This window comes from Ornithodoros turicata, unplaced genomic scaffold (genome assembly GCF_037126465.1).
Source record: "Ornithodoros turicata isolate Travis unplaced genomic scaffold, ASM3712646v1 ctg00001054.1, whole genome shotgun sequence".
In the NCBI taxonomy this organism is placed as follows: Eukaryota; Metazoa; Arthropoda; class Arachnida; order Ixodida; family Argasidae; genus Ornithodoros; species Ornithodoros turicata.
The window spans coordinates 169,140-194,067 of record NW_026999450.1 but is presented as its reverse complement, the minus strand read 5'-3'; the positions used below and the strand labels follow the sequence as shown (position 1 = coordinate 194,067).

At 45.1% G+C, this 24,928-nt stretch overlaps 1 long non-coding RNA gene across 1 annotated transcript; it reads right to left on the bottom strand.

Moving 5' to 3' along the window:
- Positions 1–13,176: 13,176 nt before the first annotated feature.
- On the bottom strand, positions 13,177–24,014 carry LOC135376186 (uncharacterized). Its single transcript, XR_010417570.1, has 3 exons — positions 23,937–24,014; positions 22,099–22,222; positions 13,177–13,339 (listed from the first exon to the last, which is right to left on the bottom strand). It is a non-coding gene; the product is annotated as an uncharacterized LOC135376186 (long non-coding RNA).
- Between the last annotated feature and the right edge of the window lie 914 nt (positions 24,015–24,928).

Below are 24,928 nucleotides of genomic sequence, written 5' to 3'. Positions count from 1 at the left end.
TTGTACTATCTATTAATTTCCAACTCTCCGTCAGGAGACATCTATCTCGTGACTAATAAGATAATGATTATTGCAATGCGATCGATGTTATGCCTTGATATGTCATGCTTATAAGTATGTTTTTCCTCATGTATGCACGTTTTTCCATATTGTTTTTCTTGGTTGTAAAGGCTGTAAAGTAAGCCACTTATAACTTGCGCTTAACACGTATCGCACTAGCCCATGCTATGATCCGTATAGATTCTTTGCCGTAACTATGTTGTGTATGTTGGCAACAGATAAAAAAAAAATAAAAAAGGTGCCTTGTAAATCGCTTGTACGCAGATACAACTAAAAAATGACAGTTCGCGTGACTGAGATAACTGTTTGTGCACTTCTCTGGCAGATATTACTGTTATAGTCGACTACTAACAGCTGCGCCGAGACGTTTGAATCATCTACACCGTCTGCACATTGACACGTTAAAATACCTTTGAGATATACTAAGCTGTTTTCGTTTGTTGATGTCACTTCACTGTTCCTTTTGCATGCTACTTGGTCGTGGTACTTAGTGCTTAGTGCTCACTACATCGCACACAAAGTGATTGGTACGTTGATCTGCTTTGTCAGATTCCTAATTACGTATATCACTGCGCGTGTGACTGATATAACTAATTACTAGTACGACCTGTAACAGCCTCTGCACTGTGTAATTAAGGCAGTCGGGACATCCCTCAAGCCGTGTCAGTTGTCTCGTATTTTTATGGAGGACACCGTTCCTCCCAACATGTTTCTGCAGCGCATCGGACCAACGATGGACTTTATAAGGGTCGCGCAATGTGAGGAATCAAAGGGTATCGGGGACTGCTCCGCCAGTATAAACAGAGGTGCTCGTGTGAGCTCGGAGTGAGAAATTTGAAGACGACGTCAGAAAGACGCCGAAGCCGCAATGTGAGGTATCCCTGGGGACGAGAAGAAAATGACACGCTTCTCTTTAAAAGCAGGAGACAGGAGAGCTCCAGTAGACTTGAGTGGCTTCATGTGCTTCAGCAATGATGACGTACAAACATATTGTGAGGTAGGAGCTGTCTGCGCCCAGTAGCCACGCGATCGTCGCTACCTCCCCCCCCTTCCTAGTCAAGTCCATAACATCATGATGCAAACCTAAATCAACAAATTCTTGGAAGTCGAGGGCTTTTGCGAGGGGTGTACTTCTCAAAGCCCCTGCTCGTGCTCTCGTCTGATCGTGTTTCGTGCTTGAGCACACTTGTTTCTCGGGCAAAAAAGAGCAAGGAAGGGACGTGTGCTTCACTGCCCCTTGAACCATCTCTACTGTTGTGTATGTGACGAAGGTAGCGCACTCTGCAGTGATTTTCCCAAGGAAAGGGTTGTCTACGTTATGTGCTATGTTCTTGTTGTTAGTCCCTGGGTGACTGGACACCTGAGTTTTGGCATTAAACCAACCGTGATCGTACAGCCTCTCCTGTTATTGTAAAGTTGAACCACGCCGCTTGGGCCTGCAAGAACACACTAACAGCCACCTTGGCTTTAGCAATTTCATTCCCAGCCCCATTCACATTCCAACTTCCACCAGCCCATTATTGTGTACTTATGCGCATTAATTGCCATTATCTTGCAGGGAAGTCGACTTAGACGCCCTTCTCATCAGAACAACTCAGGCAGAGGCTGCTCTATTCGAGCCAGAGTGTCGTCTTACCGGACCATCACTATGGACGCATCTAGACAATCTGCAAAAACAAGTAACTTTTGTAAGTAACTACGACTTGAATACTGTAGATGTTTTGAAATCGTGTTACAACATAATTGAATGCCTCCGACTGGGGCTCCGTCCCAACTCGACCTGACGGACGTCTTTTCAGTACGTTCGAATATTATACAGGGTGTTCAGAAATAAGCTTTCACTAGCACTTTATAAATTGGCGAACAAAAGCAAAACTGGTGTTATTTTTCTGTTCTTGAGTAAGAAACAGGTGCTACATAATTAGCAAGTTATTAATTTAGCTTTTATAGCATTTATTTATATTTTAATTAAGTTAGCAATAATTACACAAGTAGCGTAAAGTTATCATCCGGTTTCCTGTCATCACTGTTTGCGTAACGCTCGTGAAAGCTTAATTTTGAATACCCTATATTGGAAGAATGCATCTAGGGCGAGTTCACGGAAGTGCTGCACCTGCTGCAACGCCCGTGCAACATTTTGTGCACCGTTGAGGAGGTGACGTGAAAACTGCATCTGTGAAACATTGTGCTTTTCGACGCGTTTTTTTTTTTTTCATCCACGTGGTGCCTGGTGATCATTAATGTGCTATAGATAAGCCGATTCTACCGCCGCGAGCCAGTTTGGAATATCACGGTACTCTACACAAGATAATTGTAATGTCATATCGTGATATGTCCTCTGTCCTCTCTATGTACTCTGAAGAAAGCGGTTATGATTATTCAGAGCCGTATATTAAAAGGGAGTATATTAAAAGTTGGAAATACAACAGGAAGGACAGACTGGCATCGTGGCGGACAGTATGGGAACTGGTATTCCGTGGAATAACACTTCACAGGCTTCAACTACAAAGTATGCACAATAACTGAGACTGTTACTGAACAGAATCTGATAAAGTGACACCAGAGAATGATGTACACATCCACTGACAGTGTCTGACAGTGTCTCTCACATCGGGAGTGAAGCGAAGACGTGTCTCTCGAACAAAAATAGAAAAAAAGTGTTCCTTCACGAATTTTTTGCGCATCTATCCAACGGATCTTTGTTCTGAAAGCGGCTACGGGAGCAGGTGACCGAAGGGACCAGATATTCTCACTGGGACAACTTCGTAGCCATTATAATTAAATAGTTAATCATTTAAAGTCAATTAGGACGTTTGATGGTGCCCTTTAGCATATCCTATACTGCAACTGACTTTTTATTAAAAAGTTATGTGATAAAAACATGTTCGAATTTTCTTGGACACCCTGTAATATATGCCTTGGGGGTAGTTTCATTTATAATCGAATGATGCCCGCCGGTCACATGACCGCAGGTCTCTGCGATATTTTCGTCTCCGTCCAAGGCGCTTCGAAGCAACCGGCGCGATTTCGCGCCTCAAATTTTTTCCAGCTTTGTGACCTTGTATCTCAAGAACGAGATGCCCCGTTTGAACGAATTTTTTTTTTTCTGAGAGAGTGGATGGTGTACGTTCCACCGTGGGCTATTAAATTTATATGGTCAAGAAAAAAGTATACGAAACAAAATCCCGAAAACGCAACATAGCCTTTTTAACGCGCGTCTGGAAGGTCATGACCGAGGCCCTGGGTCTCCGACTGCGATGGTCTTTGCATGAGCAGAAAGATCATTCTTTTCTCTTTCGTTTGACGTTAAACACATTGCTTTTTCTTTAGCCATTATCCCGTAACAATGCCGTGAACACGGAAAGGTAGGGGAAAATTATCATTTTCGCGGCAGTTTTTACCCAAAAGGACATCTTTCTAATATTTTGTACTAACATAGCTGAGACATAGCTCTTTCAGGATATGCAATAAAATGTTTCCTTATTTGGTCCCACAGGACGCGCATTTTTTTTTTTCGCACTCCTATTTTGCAGCGCTCGCAGGGGTCAAACACACGTACAAAGGTTGGACTTCTACCCCGACCCCTGTCTTTCTTTTTTCGTTTTTTTTTTTTTGGGGGGGGGGGGCTTTCAGTGAGGGTGCCGTCATGCCGAAGGCAAACTATAGTATTATGCACAAATCACTGTGATGTCCGCAGATAAGCCAAAGTTCGTTGCTTAGGCTTTCGCACCTGGTTATTCCCTTCAAGGTTACGCGCTTGAAGGAAATCGGACGTGGGAAGATGTCCTTTTTGGGTAAAAACTGCGTCGAAAATGATACTTCCCCCCTACCTTTCCGTGTTCACGACATTGTTACGGCATAATGGCTCAAGATAAAGCAATGTAGAAAAGAATGGTCTTTCTGCTCATGCGAAGAACATCACAGTCGGAGATCCAGGGCGTCGGCCATAACCTTCCAAAGGTGCGTTAAAAATGCTCTCTGTTGCGTTTTCGGGATTTTGTTTCGTATGCTTTTGACCATATAAATATCCCACGGTGGAACGTGCACCGTCCACTTTGTCAGCAAAAAAACTTCGTTCAAATGGGACACCTCGTTCAAGAGAGACAAGGTCGCAAATTTGGAAAAAAATTGAGGTTGCTTCGAAGCGCCGAGGACGGAGAAGAAAACATCGCAGAGACCTGCGGTCAGGCACGTTTTGCATCTCTTTGCAAATGTGACCGGCGGGCATCATTGATTATAAATGAAACTTGTTTCACAGGGAAGCATGTCCTTATCAGGAAGAATGACTGACGTAGATTGCATTGGACTTGTGTTTTTTCATGCAGGTTCAGTCGTTGGAATTTGCAAGGACCGTCCAGCTTCCCTCCGATCTACGGATATTGCTCTCTTTCAGCTGTACCGGGTTCAGGACATTTTACAAAAGCCTCTTGGCTCACTTGAGTAATCAAGATATCGATAAAATTCGGCATGAGAAGTGTAGAGTAAGCCAGTTGGCGAAGTATGGAGAGGAAAATGTAAGCGTGCGTATGGTTCACCTTCCGCAGACTCATGGAATCTGTTTGCCATAACGGAGACCCAGTGCCCACAAAAATTCATGCACGAAGCTTATGCTGCTCTCTGTGCAACAATCCACTATCAGTAGTAAACATGGAAACGAGAAATAGTTGTCGAGGTACCTTCACGTCGAGTCAGACAGGGTCTTCCGGAAAATGCCAATCATGCCCTAATACGCATGCAGTTCACTGCCCATAAAATTACCCCAAACTTTTGAGGAGTTATATTATTTTCGTTGTTAAATCGGCAAAGTTAAAGGGGTCAGTCTAGAGTTTTCCATATTTGGCATTTTCTTATCTTTGGAGCTTCATGTCTCTGAAACTGCTAAATATAGCAGAATGAAACCTGGAAATAAACGTGGCAGATAGACTTAATCTGTGCCGTTCCGTCCTTTATATACTATTCCGTTATATATTAAGGAAAGCGAATATCCCTTATCGCACGGATAATGCTTAAAATAATCGTTGGAAATAATCGTCACTGGAGCTGCAACGCCACCAAGCGTATGAACCGTGAAACTTCAAAAGGAGAATTTGGTGAAAAGTTACCTAAGAGGTACCCACGTGACATGGCTTGTGACCCTGCTTGGATGAACACTTTCACCCAATACCAAGTAACCCTAGTGGTGAAAGTTGGTCGCTATTGGTTGTTTGTTGTCGAGCATCTATGAGCACAAGCTGGCCATAATGGGCCGTCATACAAAATATTTTCAGTGTGCTATCTGTTTGTCGCGAATTCACGGGGTTATTACGTGCCAGGCATGTCGCAGTGGCGCTTTCCGAGCGCAAGAATTTTCAAGGTAGCACTTAATACGGCTGGATTCGATACGTCCATGCACGGAGTTGCTCAACGATATCCGGTGTAGTCACATCCGCACTGCGAGGGCGGCGAGGGCGACGAAACCCAAAGACGAGCGGACGCGGTGCCCATATCGTGATCCAAGTTCCTAAAACCGCTAGATTTCTGACATTCATGTTCGGGTCACAAGGGTCACGTGATCCATCTCGGGCGCCAAGGTAGCAATTCGCGAGCGCCGGGCCGTGTTGCCATAAAATCACCACCCGTATTCGCCATTTGTCGCTTTCTAATCAGTCAAAGGGGCGAGTGATGAAGCGAGTGACGTCTGCACGTCTCCGTATAATTCTTTCTTCTGCTCATTCGTTTTCAGCTCAGGCGTCGCTCAAAACTGAGTGCTACGCTGAGTCACATCCCAGGGAAACTATGTACGACACCGCGTGCCTCCCTCCATTAATCATTCTCCGAAGCGCTCTTAAGTGAAACATATTTATTTATTGAGTGGTACTCATCATATGAGCGTCGATGTGCGTAGCAGAGCTCTCGCTAGCTTTCATGCAACCTGCGCCCGTCGTGGTTTTGCGGGATCTAATTTCCATATGCTCCAATATTGGATGTCAGCGTTCGCGATCCTTGTCGCTTTTGACATTTTGTTTATCTCATCTCCTGAGCAGAGTTGTAGGAATTACCCAACACACATGTCAACATTACTCCTCAAGGGTTCGTACATCGTCATGTTTCAGAAATGCCACCAAAGCAAACTGATGGGCATGGAAAGCAACAGCATGACCAATTATGTCGTCCATGTAACCCTTAGTTCGCGTCGCGAGGATACCGTAGACATGTTTGACACCAACGTGACATACAAGATGAAGGTACGTCGCACTGCTTAATCAATCAATTCTCTATGGGTCAGATTAAATTACAATAAGTTCTTATGTTCGCTCTCCTTCTGCCTGGACATTGATTCCTGCAGAGTGATGCTTGTAGAACATACACGGCGTTGAGAAGCAAACGTGTGCAACTGAAATGTCTTTATGCGTAGCTTAGTCATGACCGACAAAATGTGAGCACGAGCACTAAACCATGAATGACCGCTCTGTGAGCGTGCAATTATAACGAGAAAGAACGTGTTGTTTTGAATTCGAATGCCATAATTTAAGACAATTACAATTTGTTTAGTCTTAATCAGCTGACGGAATAAGTGGATTCGGTTCCGTTCTGGTTCAGTTCCGTAGATAGAACGATTCGAGCTGGTCTGTTCTGGTGCATAACGGTTCGGCGCACTGCAGAAAAAGTTGTGCCAACCAGTGATGGAGTGTGCTTGAAATAGCCAGTAGTAGGGGCAGATGAGCACATTTTCCTATGCCACCGGACCCAAATCGATGCGCAGAACTCGTGGAACACGTGGTGAAAACTGCTCATTCTTTGGAGATTCCAAGAATTTTGGCATATCTATGGCAATAAGAATGCTTGTAACACCCACAAATGACCTTTGCCCGATTGCTACAAATGCTTAAAAATTTTCCATATTAGTGTGTTCATTTCACTTCTGTATCCCAGCTGATGAGGACTCCAGTATAGGCGTCGAAACGTCTTTGTATTTTTGCTTATTTTGTTACGGAAGTCAATGTACCATATGAATACGTCTCCTGGCTTTTTGCCTGTTTCCAACATATCTGAGCATTTCTTCTGCATTTTTTTTGCTTGCCTTTACCATATCCCAAAATTGCGTACCTGGAATTGTACTTTCCACCCTATTAAATGCCCAAGTACCCTACTGGAACTCCAAACTCTCCAAAATCTCCCAAAAACCTAAAAAAAAACACTGAAAATGATTTTTGTGTCATCGAGAACCATTTTCTGGAAGACAAAGGCTTGCTGGTTATCTACACTGCAACCGGCAGCACGAGTAGTGAAGCACAGTTGTCTGTCTTTTAGTATCATGTCTGTCTTTTGCTCACATTTGTCAATGTTTCCCTGCTGCTCGTCTTGCATTATAGGTTCGCAACAACTTTCACGCATTGTTCCTGTAGTGTACTGGGAGATTGCTCGCTGAGTCAGGCAGGGTGGTCCGGTCGACCTCTCAGCTTTTTTCGATGCAATATATACTGAGGCCCTGTCCACCCTGGTTTGTCAATCCACCCTGAATTACTCTGCGTGAAATCACCTACAACATTCGCGGGTAATACGCTGGACTGAACGGAGCAGGATGCAATCTTTCTCAAGAACACATTATTCAAACAGCGTTTTGAGGTCAAGCAGCGACTCATTTAAGATACGCCTGATGAGTTGATGACACCGCCAGAAAGCACTCGCGTTGTTCAACGCAAGCAGTAAGAAAATCCTACTAACATAACGAGTATGTCTTCTCTTAGTACAGTACCTACTTTCCGTGGTACCCAGATCACCACAAGATCAAATCGAGATAGGAACAAACTAAGACAAACAGTCACGAAGCGCATAATCGTACGCGATAACGGGCGTCTTGTATGACACTCGCATGTAAATCCACGCATGAATAACATTTTCCAAGCGGCGCAACATATTGGGACAATATTGGGCCCACGTTTGGCCAAGATGTTGTGCTGCTTTGGTTACAGTGTATACGGTGCAGTAGCAGCGCTACAGTTGGATGTTGTATTGTTTTAGTTCCGGTTGAGTTTGAAGACGACAAAAAATATAGTGGTTCACTGTTTGACACCCTACTTTTAATAATGAGCTATACATATTTATGACTTGCGTTGTGGAAGACATACAACTGCGAATTCAAACATGTCAGGCAAAAGAGGTGCGGACGCTAGGGATCGAACCTTGTTCTTCTGATCTGTAGTCGTCGTGTTTTGTCGATGCGCCACGAAAACTCTAATCATCATCATGATCTCTAGTCCCCTCTGTACATGAGTCACCGAATAGCTGTACCGGCTAGCATATCTGACCATAGATCAGAACATCCCGGTTCGATTCCTAGCGTTAGCACCTCTTTTTCCTGAGGTTCTTCAAAATGTATTCATACCCTTAATGTGGATTGCCTTGTAGTACCGTGCAGTCTATACTCGTGTTAGGCGGGTTACATTCATCGATGATCAAAACCAACAGTGCTTGTGCTTGAAAGTAGCGCCACCAAGCGTTAGGTGTGTTACCCACTAATGTAAAAATGGTATAGGATGTGTGTAATCCAATGGACTTTGAGGAACGTACACACGCCACCGCTAGATGGGCTATGCTCACGGTCATGGTTGGATTCAATGATAATCCAGGAGTACCTGTGAAAAAGGGATGATTAAATCCATCATAAGAAACATTGGATGGTTTTTGCTTCGCAGTCCTCTCTCTCTCATCCTGCCTCTCAATCTCTTTTTTCTATTCTTCAGATGTGCAACGCTCAGAAGATATACGGCTTTCAAGGGGGCTATGTGCTCTTCGACTTCGAGCAAATAGACACAGGAAACAAGTGCGGGGATACCAACTTCACTCATGGTTACGCGGACGCGTACTATATCAAGACCTACATGAAAACCTCACTCACGGGTTGTTAGAAGGCACATGTCGATGCATTCAATTGTACTGTTGCAATCACAGCTCCATTATGTTTGTATTTTGTATTTTTATTTTTTCTCAAGCACAATCGCAATAGATGTCTTTTTAGATTAGATAGCGGTAGAACATTTTTTACTATGTCATTGAGGGATGTCGTTTCACATGAATGCATACACAGTTCTCCCTGGAATGTGTCTCCTTCCTGACCATTGACTTGAGATACACTGCGCGATACTGTTTTTTTTTTTGGGGGGGGGGGGCATCATGTCAAAGTAAGCTATTAGTATTATTATCATTATTACGAGATATTCCTCATTACAACGTACACGTGGCATTCGAGCAACGTATTACACTAACTTGTCTTTATTTGTCTACACTATGTAGCGTTTGGGGGAGGGTTCCCCCGCCCAGAGCGCCGCTTTCTCTTCCTCTACCTCTTCTTCCTCTAGGCGTCCGACCTAGCTCGCTACATGCACCCCAGTCTGCAGTGTGTTCCTACGGGAATGGTAAGGGACCATGTTCCCAATAGCGGCTGATAAAAAAGGTTCCCAGTGGCCTCTTCCCCTGTCTCATGGTCGTGGTGGAGCGAGAGCCGGGTATGCCTTACCAGACAAGAACAGCAACCCGGTCTCGGATATCCGGTATTTGGGGGATGAAGCGGTTGTCAAAATTGCGCTTCATGTTTTGTCTGTACTTTTCTCCTTCCAACGGAATCATAAGGTATCCACTCTGGTCAAGCGAACCGACTATCCCTAACTGTTCGTAAGGCGGAAAGGTTGGGACCTTTTGGAAGGCAGCAAAGTTGGTAGTCCACGCCGTCAATTGCTAGAGCTTGAACTGTAGCCCTGGTAGTCTAGTGAGGCCGGTGCCCGTTCCTGAAGTTTGCGTCGGATGCCGTCATGCCCTTGGACACTGATGGGACGGCCGGACGGAAAGAGCTTCCTCTTAACGATGCTAACACTAGCACCGATGCTATCTACAGCGTAAAAGGACAGACAGCCAGACAGCCGCTGTTGGGTGCCCTGCTAGGTCCCCTCACATGCTGTGTCAATACTTGAGGTTTCCCCTTCCCTGTCCACCGAATGTCTCAGTGTATAGGACTTTCCTACGATCTTGGATATTTCAGGCAGTCCTCATTTTCTTCCGAGCATCTTTGACTTTCGAACCAACATTGTCTTTTCCTGTGCTCGTGGACGCGGATCCTTGCACGGCCGGTTGCGACTGCTGGGGACAGGAAAACTGAGGGGGGATCCTGTCATTACATAATTCTTTGAAGCAAACCAGGAGGTCATCGACATATTGCGGTGCTTTGATCTGCGCTTGCCGCTATAGGGTGTAGAGAGACTGTGAGAGAGATGTGGTCGTGCCGGACATCGGCCCAACATAGGCTTTGCTCAAGGCGCGCTTTTGGCTCCAGTGATCTAGCCAGAACTCTTGTTGCCTTTGCTGGACCATGAGTAAGTGTTCAGCCTGTCGCTGCTGGCGAATATGTCTTGCAGGCTAAAAGGTATAGTCGAACCGGAACTGGGAGGGGTCGAACTGGGTTGTGGAACTGGGAGAGATGGCAGCTGTTGGCCTAGATCGGTTCCTCCGAAACGGGTCGCTTTTCTGCCGTCTTCATATTAAGCTTCATAAGGCGCTCTGATCGAACCTCTTCGCAGACGACTTCGTATTGTCCAGAATGAACCGGGTGAACTGTAGAGGAATGGCTTCGTTCCCGTCAACTGGGTAATTGCCAAATAGCAAACTTTATCCAAACCGTTCTATCACTCGTGATGCTAGCCGACTGCGCCAAATATAACATGCGTTTATTCGTCTACACTATTTTAGCGTATGGGGAACTGTTCCCCCTGTCCAGAACGTAGATTTCTCTTCCTCCTCTCCTCCTCCTTCCTCAAGGCGTCTGACCTAGTTCGCTACAATAGGTAAGTCGACCTACCCGGTTATTGCATACAGATACTCAGTTGATGAATTGGGTGCACATTTGGCAAATATTTAGTATCTTCTCCGCTTGAACGTTTGTTGTGTTAAGATATCTACTTTCTGTACCGAAGAAAGGCCATCGCCCATCAATGCCAAACAGCCAGCACGCATTGAATTTCCTTCTAGTCATAATCTGCTCCCAACCTATTAAGCTGATTATGAATCTCCTGTTGCACGACAGAGTTTTTATTTGTGTATGAGGACAGCTTCAAGTGTGCCCCATGTAAGGCCCTATGTAGAAGAGACGTAAACTGTGGTTAAGCAGAAAGGAAGAAGTTGCGTCTGCATTGGAGCTATCAATTCAATCAAGCTTTAAATATTGCCTGCACTTACACTGTAGCAATACCAACATTCGAATTAGTAAGAGGTGCTCGCAGGTGTAGAGTATGGGGGAGATTGTTTATTAACGATTTTGACTGTGTTGAGAGGAGTAAAGCTTTCTTTTCCCAGAATGCCTTGCTTAGTATTACTTACAGCGATGACTCTCCAGTTTAAGCATTTTATTTCGGTCCTGCGCATCATAGCCACATTAGTTAAGGCAGCAGTGCTAGCCACATAAATCGCGTGTGGATGAACGAAATCAACTGATGACCTAGCTTGAAAGCGGAAATATTGGAGGCTCTGTCCCACTGCACAGCGTATTTCAAGTACCTGATATGACGAAAAATACGTAGACTTGAAAACACGATTTTGCACATTGGACTGCATTTACACTCAATGCATGAAACCGGAACGCAACACAGCGTCAACTCCTGTTTCTATGAGGGTGACTCGCAGACATTTTCTCATGCATAGTTTCCGGCGATGTAGACCCATTGTGGTATAGCGCGCAAGTGAGATTTGGACATGCTCATCGTCACGGACAAGAAAATTGAATAAAGTGTGGAATGATGAGGGAAGTTGGTGCATGCGTAGTTTCAACGATACCGCACCCATGATGAGAGAACCCGGGCAACACCATTTGACAATGGAACGACACAGGCGTAAGCAAACGAATGAGTTTGTGATCAAAGTGAAAAACCGACGAAAAAAAAACGATGACGAACTAGCAGTGGGAACGGGACAGAGAGAAGAGATGACAGGATAGGTGCTAGACTTCCAAGAAAGTAATTCTTTAGCAACATGGTACTGTCTTGTACACACTCAGATGGCTGATACGTCATCCGCACACTCGTCATCCTTTTCCTTGTCCCACATTTTGAGGAATTTTACTTCGTTATCAAACAAAGTGATAGAAGCATGACTTCCACAATGTTGGTTGTTTTTACTTATTTCGAATGCCTCTATTATTTCTCTAGTCCCCTGGTTACAAAAACGACCTTTTATCCTCGTCTCCGGGAATCTTGGAGAACAGTCACACGAGCAACAGTGTGTGAGTCATGCTTCTATCACTTTGATAGGTAAGCAAAACTAAAAATGTGTGAGGAGGAAAAGGATGACCAGTGTGTGGATGACGTATTATCCATCTGAGTGTGATATTTAAAGACAGTACTATGTTGCTAATAAACTATCTTTTTATCTAGCACCTGCCCTGTCGTTTCTTCTCGCAGTCCCGTTCCAAGTGCTGGTTCTTCATGCAACAATGAGTTTGTAGATGGCGGCAGGCGAGCGCGAGGCTCGAGTGTCGCGACCGGCAGCGAAAGAGCGCCGGGGTGCGGTGAACGTCGGGCAGGAATGATGGTTGATGAAGCTGTGAATCGCGTGTGTGCCGGTTGTTCGTGCTTTGTAGGATAGAGTCAGTAGGTCGGTATGCAGCAGGCCGCTTGCCGATCTCAGGAAGCCATTCGGGAACGAGAAGATGATGTCGTATGCAATGCCCGGATGAGAGTCGTGACAGTGAGTCTGGACTGGTGAGGGTGAGGAGACGTGGAGAGCATCAGGCTCGATCGGTTGCCGTATTCCACAGCAACTATAGCTGTTCATTGTAGCGCCGGAAATGGAACAGCGTTTCCAGGCTGCGCGGCAGCGTGCCGCCGGTGCTGGACTTGCGGGATGGTTGCCAAGCATGGGATGATGAAAAGGGCTGAGTCCCGTCCGGGTCACCAAATGTAGAGGCCGATAGTGTTCCCCTACACCAGTCCCGACCGGCGATGATAGTATGCCACGGAGAGGAGATGACGGTGGCCCACCTCCATGGCCACGCCGGTGAAACTCAGAAGCGGGTGCTCGAGGCGCGTGTCCATCATCGTCATTGTCCACCGGCCGCCACAAGTTATAGCAAAACACCAGTGACCAAAATCTTCGTTCGAGGAGGCAACATTTTTTTTTATTGCGAGGCTGATTTCTGCTTCTCGGTTGCTGATTATCATTAACCGTACCTCGGGGCGCACACCCGACGTTGACCACCGATGAGAGGGACACAAACACACCGAGGATGGGTTTCGCAGCCACCTATCATTCCCTTGCACTGAAATGATATTTAAAAACATCGTGTTGATATGTTTGCATACTACATGGCAGCAGAACGCAAGCCGTTGCATTCTCCTTTCCAACACTAATCTAAAAAAAAGAAAAAAAAGAAGACTAAGAAGAGGCGCGCCTGAACCGCATAACCCACATTGTGAGGACAGCTGCGCCGAAGTATTTGTGAGCCGGACGAGCGCCTTTTTATGAAAAATAGGTCAGCAAAATTGTCACAACGATGTGTCGGTCATCCGTTATCAACAGATTAGGAAATTCAACGACATCGTTCTGTATGACGGTTACTTCTGTGGCTTTCATGCGGCCAAGTTCCGTTTGTAGTGTGCAGCATTGCGAGACCGAATTGCGTAACTGTCAGATCCAAGAGAGAATACGATATACCCATGACAAAGTGAGATTTCGTTGGGACCGCTCGAGCGGAGAAATGAAACGCAGAACACGATGTACACGGGGCACGGCAAAACTTCCTTGGGGCTGAGCGCAAAGAAAGGCGCGTCACAACAGCGAAGGAATATTTCTTTTATACTGCGGGAAAAGGGTGACGCAAGACAGGACACGAAATACACAGTACACTTTCGTTGAGACTGACGAGGAGACATAAACAAGACAGAAGACGGAGTACAGAGGGAAAAGGAACATTTTCTTGAGGCCGAGGGAAGAGAAAGACAGAATACAGAACACCGTATATATAGGACAAGTAACGTTTCCTTGAAAGTGAGCAAAAATGGACACGGAATACCGGACACCATGTACAAAGGCGACAATAGCATTGCCTTTGGACTGCCGTTTGCTGTGATCATTGGCATCAATGGCTATTGAACCAGAGCCCGATATTACACTCTTAACTCGGTACCCTTTATTGTAACATTTAGCAATGTGTAACCTTTATATAGACGTAGATTTCCAAATATCGTACAGGTTACACGTTCGATACCTCTATTTAGAGGTTAAACACGACTTGTAACGTGATACTGGAGGAGCAATAGAGGTTACTTCAGTGTTCAACGGAAATCCAATCTTCGTAACTTATAAATGTGCCCTTTATAGGAACGTTGTAACTTCTAAACGAATTCCGCGTTTGAATTTCCTTCGTTTGTTTCTCTTATTTCTTTGCAAGGTAACCTGTATAAAAGATACTGGTCAAAAGTCACTGCGTTCTCGTTCAAGGCGCACATTCAATCATTCAGTACGAGAGTGTCGGATCAGTGTGCGTTACGTTATTGTGTCTCTGCGTCTGTGCGAACTGCGGATCGTGTTCAGAATTGTGAAGAATGCAAAAGGGTCAAGTGACGGAACTTTATCCGGTTATTTCTACGGTATGTTCACTACAAAGTTTACGTGGTTACGTTTTTGCTGGACAATCTAGTAACACTGATCACAGCACAGTCTGTCTCTCTAACACGGTTCAACGGTTCAACACAGTGTGTACGTGTGTGTCTTACGTCCGTTATTTGCTTAGTCCTTTGTCATCCTTGTGTTTTAGTTCTTCGTGTGCTTCTGCTAAACCATAGCCACGTCGCTGATGTGTCATTCAGACATATCAGAAAGGAATAGAAATGTTTTCGGCGTACTGGAGAGGAAGTTGCAACAACGTGAGGACTGCAAAGAGTATATCTCCTTGAAACTGAATGTCGTTCATCACAGCTGAAGTGTTGGTATCGTGACGTACTCGCGCTCTTGCCTCAGCTGTAGTTCCAGGCTTGCCAATTAAATACTACATATGCTCCAGTTGCAATTATTTCTTTCTTTCATTTGTTGTGCATGTGAATCTGTACATGTAGTGATCACTCACTTTTCGTCCGTGGAAGCCCTTAGATGAATTACGTATATTATAGCTATATGTTCCGAATGACAGTATGTGTTCTGCACTGATGCGAGCTGATTTTGAGCACCATTTGTTCTGTAGTGTCTGTGAAGAGGCGAGCGTCGTAGAGAAAGCCATGCCTGGCGAAACTGTAACTTTTAAGTCGGTGTGGCGGTTAGGAGACAGTAACCTCTATTTATAGGTGATCTGTGTAACGTTTATAGAGGGTATTGCCCACAGGTTACAAGGTAACTTCTGAAATAGAGGGTAACAATTTTGAAATTTTTACCCTTTACTAGAAGGTACCAGGTTTAGAGTGTAGAAAGCGAGTCTGGCCATTCATAGGTCGTGCCTATGCCTGAACGACCACCCACTTTTTTAGCTTTCTGACCAAAGACGTCTTGAAATACGGGGCACGTTATTTTAGGTGATAAGTGGACTGGATAGGACCAAAATGGCTACTCGTTGCAGTTTGCCAAACTAGTGGATTTCTGTGACAATTTCGTGAACGCCAACTAGACGACGCAAGGCATGTTGGGAATTGTTGTCTTCCATCCGCTGTTCTTCAACTGCTCTTGTTGTTCAACATACCCTGTCGTCGGTACGATATTAAAAAATAAATAAACGACATCATTAGTGGGAAGAAAAACGGGAATAATGGCATCCGTAAGATCCAATAACAAATTCAAAAGCTTACAGTATACTGCCATCTTTCTAATAATATCGTTGTAATTGCGCTGTTCACTAGACCTAACAACAACTCCAAAACGCGTTGTTTTTCGGTTAGATTTCTGCAACTGAAAAACTTTGAGAGGAAGTACGTCTGCAGGGTAAACTGGGAGTGGTCTGGGTAAACTCTTCTCATGAAATTTGCGCATCACCGTGTTTGTTTTCGTCCCCATTTTGGGTGGCAGTCAGGTGTCATTGCAGCCCCGTGGTAAAAACCAAACTAATCAGCGGTGCGTGACTCTGAATGACAGGTCGAGCCTTTTTGGGGGGGCCTCCTCCAAGTGTCTAGAATCTCTTTCAATACACCGCTCTGTATCGGACACACCCTTAGCGCTTGCAAGCCTGAAGCGTGTCAACTCGTGAAAGAACATTAGATTAGGTACTCCCAGACAGTTTAGGACACTACACGTTTGGCGGGGCTACCCACAAGTTGGTTGGCCATAGGTGTCATTGACTATTGAAGACTGCCCGTTTGGCAGGGGTATGAGGTATTCACGTTATGCATGGTGCCTTGGTTATTCGTTGCATTATGTTTACACGAGCTATAAATAGAATGTCAAACATGTAAAAACTGTATACCTCTGAAAGCCTGGAATTTGGATGCTTCACATACGTAATAGCTCGGCTCTACATTGGGCGATTTTTAAGCAATCGAATCTCAAAGATTGCTGCGCCAAACAAAGCATGTTGACACCAAAAACACATCAAAGCTGAGGCTACTCGCGCGCCCTCTATTGAAAATGCGAGGAAGATGGCGAGATCAGGGTCGTTCTGGCACGTTTGACATGGCACTGCACGCTTTACCGTCACAGGTGCACGGTCTGCGTACCCCAGAACACAAGAACGTTCGTCATTAATAAATAAATCGGCTAGATAGATAGATAGGCGAAGGTTTGCAAACAACACCCAGACAGAACACTTTCTCCTGTGGACGTCCGAAACTGATCCCAAAGTCCATCTCCGGATATCTATATCCTTCGGATATCACTGGGAGCCTGATACATGGACGTCCCAGGATCTCTATCCACAGGATGTACGGTCCGGGCTGTTTCAAGAATTGTTCGAGTTAGATCCCTGTCGGGATGTTACACGGATCATTTATTGCGGGAGAGAGAGAAACGGGTGGCAATGTAGCACTGCGAAGTTTGACTTTCCATGTACCAGCTGACTGTCTCTAACCAAAACCAGTAGAAAACACAGACGTCGTCTTGATAGCGAGTTAATACATCGAGCAATTTCTCACTTCGTTGTTGTATTCGTGGGTAATCGAATTAGGCTTAGGCAACTCACCCATCATTTTGATTCACAGGCGAGAACGTATCTGGAATATGGGGATGCTCGCGAGATAAGCAGTACATGGTATCTGTTCTCTCTTTGGAAGGAAATGCACTGCCTTTCGAAGAGAGCTTCTGGGACTGGGTGGTCCTGTCGGAGCTTTTGTATATATTTTTTTCTGAGTAAAACGCTGCGTTCGTTCTCCGTCATGGTATGTACGAGAAAGAAAGAGGAGCAACAGAAATTAAAGGGTGCGGAGGCGGGGATTAAAAAATATGGCAGGCAGAAAAATGCTGATTTCTACGAAAACTGAGGATAAATGTCTATCTCCTCTACGGATGTTTGTATATCCACACAACGTGTGCATGTACATAAGTAGGTCCGTGCAATGTCCAGACATCTCCATGTAACATCCTGTGAGGACAAACGACGGATATATGTGGGAAGTCCGAACCGTGGCCACTCGGAGATGTGGGGGACGGCCGTCGGAAAAATGTCTGTCTCCCAGGGAGATCCGAATTTCCGTGAACGGATATCCACTGGAACTCCCCGGGAGGTTTTGTTCTGTTTGGGCAGGAATGCCGCGAGCGATCGACAAAGATACACGGTTGGTGAGAAAGGCAAACAGGCGGCGCGGACCGCATGGGATATTTAGCTCGCAAGGTTACAACCGTTAACATTTTAAAGTGAACGTCTCAAGAGTTGCTGTTGTTTGTCCAAGCAGGTCTTGTCGTAATTAGTAACATGTCGTGAATGCCTTACGAAGTACTTGAATATCACGTGATATCTGTCCGCCAACCCCGCGCTGACTCCAGCGTGACTCCAGCTGACTCCAGCCTCGTCGGACGTCAAACTTCGCTACCTTTCAGTTTGTAGAAGTGTTCAAATATAATTTGTGCGAAAACTATCAAGGACTCAGATGTGACGACTTGTGTGTGTGTGTGTGTGTGATCAGACAGCCAAATTCTACATATCATTGTGCCTTGAAACGTTGCCATTAGATTTCACTTTACCGTTCCTATAATTATAAACAAAAACTTGTGAGAGCGGCATTGATGGTCTTTTCGTAGGCGAGTCACGCACCCAGATGGGCATCCTTTCGAAAAGCATATGTCCATCAAATAGCTGAACTTCCATAATTAGCTAATTAATTAAATATTTTCGGACAAATACAAGAAGCAAAATTGGAGCCAGTCATTATTTGAATATACACTGATTAAAATCTTAGAACGAGCACATACTTTCAAATATATATTGTCAAATTTTGCTATCAAAATTAGCCGAAACGAGAACTTGGCACTTCACGAGCGCGGGAACGACCTCACTCTCGACCTCGTTGGCTTATCTGGGTCTGAAAGCGTACATCTGGCGAGCACGTCAGCGCCTCGTTGGCCCAGGACGCCGTGCGAAATACGTGACTCTGACCGCCAGTACGAGGCCGACTACGGCAAATAGCTCCATCACCAGCGTCGTCGGCGGTTAGTGCTGTCAGTTTAGTTGCACGTGGCCCCTCGACGTGGAATGCACGTCGCTCTTTTTTTGCGATAGACAAGTGCACGTTTTTTTTTTTTTTCAGCTCATATGTATGACAATACGTACCTATTTCTGTCTCGAACTACGTGCTGTTCTCTTATGGTTATGCATGACTACTCATACTCTATGCCCCACTATGGGACAGTATGAACCACCTGCATGATTTATGATGTGCTAAGACTATTTCCTTGTTTATAGCTAAAAATTGACTCTTTATCGCTACTATCACTCTATTCACTACAATGGGATAGTCTGGGATTACCTCGGTGATTTATAACCTGCCATAACTATTTGGTTGTTTATTACTTCTATGACTGAGGCTTCACTAAGACCTATAATGCATTTGTATAATATCCCTGTCACAGGAAAAAAAAAAAGTGTCATGTTCGTGTAGTGCACTTGTCCCAAGCAAATGTTACTTTCACTACATGCTTACTACAAGGCTTAACTGTCATTAAACCGTGATTGAAATGAGGATAGATGATAATGAACGCCGACAAGACCTTTAGGCGTTGGCCACAATTCGGCCATAAGAATAGTTTTCGTCGATGTAGATACACTTTAGACAAATCTTCCAGTGTTAACAAAATTGGCCTCAAATATGTGCCACAAAAATAAGCCCGCGGCCTGTTGGCCACCCCGCGAACTTTTCGCGGGCTCTTAACGATAGTAATTACATTTAAAACGAAGCAAGGTTCGGGTACTCACTAAATTGATAGTCCACTTTCCGCGCACTGTTACTAAAGGAAACTGTGTGATAGCACGCGTATGACACTAGGCACAAATGACACTCGTTGAAACTGCATTAAGTCAGTCCTTTTGACGAAGGTATTTACTACCCATATGGTTCGTGACATGTTATTTCCTTGCTTACAGCTGCAATTTGATTTTTATAACCACGGGTACTTTTTGCACTGTTATGGGACGGTACAAAGCTTCGTGCCTAAGTTATCACATGTTACGATTATCTCTAGATTTGAGGTAGAAATGGTCTTATGACTACATTTTGCACTACAAAATCAAAAGGATAGTATGAGACAACCTGCAAAAACTACATATTGCATATAGACGTAGTATTAGGGACGCCCGCGCTATATCAGGAATCTGAAGTCGTAAAGAATTCGATTCATGCTTCATAGTTGCATACATGAATAGAAAGGCGACAAGCGTTGACCGTAGCTTCCGTCGCTCGACCTGTAGCACTGCTAAGATGAATGATTCTCCGCTGCAGGAATTCATAGAGATGGTCGTACACCGCAGCATAGTAACGCACAAAGTAGGCGTCTGAACGCCAAATGAGGTAGTCAGAACAGGTATTTATCACGCAGATAGTTCCGTATTATCCCGCAGCAGTGCACAGAAGAGCCGTCATGCAAAGTCAACTAAAGGCCGGCCCGCATAGTGCGTTTTTCTTGCGTAAAAGCTACGTTCTTTTTTTTTTCTCGCCCAGCGCGAAATTTTGTACGCGTTATTCACTGCATCAGAGCAAGTTTGATATTTCACACAGCAGTCAGTTCACGGTTGTCCATAGCAACCAATCAATGCGCAGCAAATCATTTCTGGTTCCGGTCCAGCATCCTACTTCCATTGCTAGCAATGACTGCTCTTACGAAAAAGCAGCAGAGGGACATCTCCAAATACAAAAACTTTCGCTGGTGAGGGTTCATTTTACCAAATGCAAATCAACGCACACAAAGACAACCATTTCAGGACGGAACAGGGAGGAGAGGAGAATGTTGCTAACACTTCGTAGAAAACATACGCCAAACCCGATGTGCACGCAACAGCGAGATTTGCGCCCCATGCGGTTTGACAGGCGCATTTTTTTCACGGTGCCTGGTCATGCAGAGTTTTACGCAGCGCGATATTTACAGAAAAACGCACCATGGCGGGCCGACCTTTAGAGCTGCAAACAACACAACATGTCATAACACGTCATATATCATGCAGGTGGTCCCATACCATACAACTGTAGGGGTCGAGTAGTTGTGGTCGTAAACAGCCAATTTGTGACTGTGAGCGAGGAAATAGTCAGATCGGGTCGTAAATCATGCAGGTAGTCCCATACAATAGCATTGTAGCGCATAGAGTAGGCGCAGTCTTAAAAAGTCAAATTTATAACTGTAAAACGGAAATTGTCAATACAGATAATAATTCATGCAGGTAGTCCTATACTATCTCATAGTGGTGCATTGAGGAGGCGTGGTCACGGCAAGTCAATTTAAGCTGTAAAAAGGAAATAGTCGAAACAGGTCATAAATCATGCATGCAGTTCCGTGTACTATCGCATTGTATTAAAATAGTAATGAAAATATAAACCGAGAAGTTATGACGGAATATAGACGGAGTTCCACGGAATATGAATTAAAATTGGCAGCAAGCGGATTAAATTTAAACGAATAAGTATTACATCCCACGTCATACGGATTAATCCCACGACATAAGGATTAAAAGTCGCTGCACGATATCTAAGTTATAGGATTCAATTCCGCGATATAAGGATTAAATACGGCGGACAAACCTGTAAACGTCGTTCTGTGGGTTTGCTGCTTTTTGTGATTCCGCTTTTGTTCTACTTGAGTAGAGCAGAAACACATAGTCCAACATGGTTGCGGCAGGCCTTCATGCTATACATGAGTGGAAACAAGATTGCCATATCTCGCTAGTCGCGTTACTCTTCGAGACTACACATATCCCAGAGCATGAGGGATCACACACAATTTTTCGTCCGCTAGATGGATCGCGCCGGCAATTCCGAGCGGACTTACCGAACAATATTGGAATATAAAACTCCCCGAATTACTTTCTCCGCTACCCTAAAGGGGTTTTAAGACGATTGGTATACTGTCGAAAGAATCAAATGCGGTGATCTGCCTCGTAAATATAACAAGCGAACCTCAGCCTACACGGGATCTGGCGTTCAAAAGTTGCAGATAACCGAAAAAAATTTGGTTCATCGACAGAGGCGCCTACGCATAATTCCCTAGTCTGTGCGAATATAATACGTAGTCACTACCATACGGCCATAATACGTAGTATGGTGGAAAATGGCGCACGAGTCTCATCCTGCACACGTACATGGTGTATCGATTCCCGTGCCCTCACTGTATCTAAGGTTGGAATAGCCACATTTTTGCAAATGCCATTACAAAAGCATCGTGTGTGGGTGTCAAGTATGGCTTTGTGTATTCACGATCTTAACTAAAAAACTACAGTGTACTAGTGGCGTGCGATCACATAAAGTGTATGAACACTTTCAGCGTCTACACTCTGTGACAATGTATTTACGTAGTGTTGCCGCTTGTGGCATACTTTCCTGGTGTCGCTCCTATAATCAGAACGTTATATCCGAACACCGCAACCTTATTGGTTGCCTGTGGCTATGAGTCATATGATCTACTAACAAAGCCATAGCATTCCGCGGAATTGGACTGCCGGCCTTGCAAGAAGAGAGGAATGGAGTTCTGTGACCGAGCCTTCCCAAGTCTGCCAGCGAGATGCGGTGCCCCTTGCCTCGGCTCTACCTGACTGGAGGAAAAGATGCAATATTACGGGATATCTTTTCAAAGACATTGCAAAAATGTAACCTGTTTGCTTCCCAAAAACGATAAGTGTTGCCTAGGTATGCGCACTGGAAGTCAAGCTCAATATTGGTTGCGATGAGGATCGCACACATGTGACATGTTCATTAGTTTTCCAAACGCGACTTGGGTCACCACAATGTATGCACCATTAAATGGATGATGCTCATTATTCTGTTATTAATTACGTTAATTACGCTCTTTTCTGTGCGATCTTAGATTGGGTCGTGGCTGTTCTTGTTGGAATGAGCATAAGTCTGTTCTGCCAACGCCTTGTAGGTAACGGATCAGGGACGTGGATCGAAATCATTTCTCATATGTCAACTTGTCCATCAGAACCGCATCTAGACTTCTATGCAAACCATTTTGCTGCGCAGTACAGGTCACGGCACTATCGCACTTATAAGAATACCGGATGAACGTAGCCCGGAACCAGCGGCGTGACATCTGCATGCGTCAATCGCTAGCGTACCGTGTCTTCCTTCTCAATGCACGCGATTATAACAGTTTTTGCTGCCCTGGTCTCCATAACAATTCACAAGTCGGCTCTGCCATAGTGATCTTTCTCGTCACGCTCTCCATCCCCCCGCGTACTCTCTGCGTCCCCTTTTTACTGGCGGGCTTACAGCCAATGGGGAAAGATTCTTGAAAGGTGCGCGAAGCAGATACCTTGCACGTGCGCTGCATGTGACTGGTGCTAGTCAGCTTTTCGTGGGCGCGCGTTTATTTGTTGGGAGCAGACAAAAACATATCCTTGCCACCTCACTGGTCCGTTCCAGAAACCCCTCCCCAGAGGCGTCGCCTGGCGAGTTTGCGCCCGGGGCCGGGTAAACGTGAAGCCCCCCCGCCCCCCTCTCTGACTGCCCTCAGAGGCTCTCTAAACCAAGTAAAGAAAACGCTGATTCGCAGTGCCCGTATCGTAAATTCAAATTATCTTCATTCCCACTTTATAGTGAACAAACAACCGGCAAGGCTCTGTTGTTCGGCGCCCTCTCTGGCAAGGGCGCCCGGGGCGACTGCCCCTCTCGTCCCCCCCCCCCCATCGCTACGGCTCTGTTCCTACCCCTTTCTCGATTACTTATCGCCCTACTCGACTATTTACGCATCCAAAGCTCAGGTGTCGTCGCTTCAACCATTTGCAGCAGTCAAAACAGTGGACGAAATGTGCGGTTTAAGACAGGTTGTTTCCATGACCACGGTGGTTAAGCTGGTCAGTGAGACTCCTGACAACGAGGTGGCTAGCGACAGTACCTTGGTCCACCGATATCTGTTTGGTTGCGCACACATATTATTTATTAGAATGTAATCAACGTATGATATTCGTGATCCTGCAATGCGTGATTCGTCTCCCTTTTATTTTGCGTTAGCACCGCCAGGCAACTGTGGCTACGGGAGGCTTGTTGAGGTATGCAGGTAGAAAGAGGCGGAAGGTGCATAGGCGGAGGAATGGTAGATATGGCGGTTTCTGTCCGTCCTCGACTCACTTCACGGGGAACTGTGCCAACGTCTGTCACGAGAGTCTGCCGGAAAACCCAAAGAGAATCTGAGACAGCATAGCTGCGCTGATGATTCGGAGCCGACACATCCCTGTCTACAGCGCTAGCGTGGGGCTACCACCGATGTTGAGTAAGTAATGTTGAGAAATACCGTTGTCAACTTACCCGACGACGACAGCCGGTACCAATGCGATGATAACGAAAGCCCACGGCGCCATCTCCGACACTTTCGTCAGTGATTCCGCCTGATATGCAAGGCTGCCTACTGGGCGTTTATGCTGAACTCCTTGCATTTCCAAGCAATCTACACTGATTGAAAAGTGAAGCTCTCAAAAGCGCCCGTCGTGTACCTATCACGCAACTTTGTACGAAGATATATCACACATCATTTCTGGGTTGGAAAGGCCTTTCAAAAACTACCGGCACGATTGCATCTCCGCGTCTTTGGATAAACGACATAAAATGTACACGATGTGTATGTTATTAAATCTAACGACGTCTGGGTATGTGCTATTAGCGACTAGAGGCCTCCTAATAGAAACATAAATCAGAAACTGTCGCAACAGTCCCGGGTGGTCTGTATACGATGCTCGCGTCAAGTCTAACCAATAGAGTCATAAACCAACTCGAATCAGCATCGAAACGAGCGATGTTTCTGATGAATCATGTGTAGCTGTTACTTCACGTTTCCGCATGCTACACGGATGCCGGTTTGATACCGAATGGATGGGGCTATGTATTGGGCTTCAGTATGAGTTTTAGTTCTATCAAGGACCGAAGTCGCTTGTTTCTCCTGCTTCATATTATTCGTTTATTCTTGTTGTTGACCCACGCGGGTAAGCAACGTTTTTGTTTCTTTGTTTGTTTGTTTGTTTGTTTTTTTTCAATAAACGAAGTGTCTGCATTTTTTGGGGGAATATAAATATTCCTCCGAATACTCCCCCATTTCAGACCAATGCGGGTGAATTCGGATTTGTTTCTGAATTCTAATCGCGTTTTACGTTGTATCACTCGTCACGTAGGCCACGTCCGATGTCATTATCATTTGGGTACACCGATAGACTTTGGCATGCACGTTTAATGCTACACAATGTTGTGATTTTACTATAACTACTGGTTTTATCAGAAATATCAATGAGAATACTGGAAGTCCCACT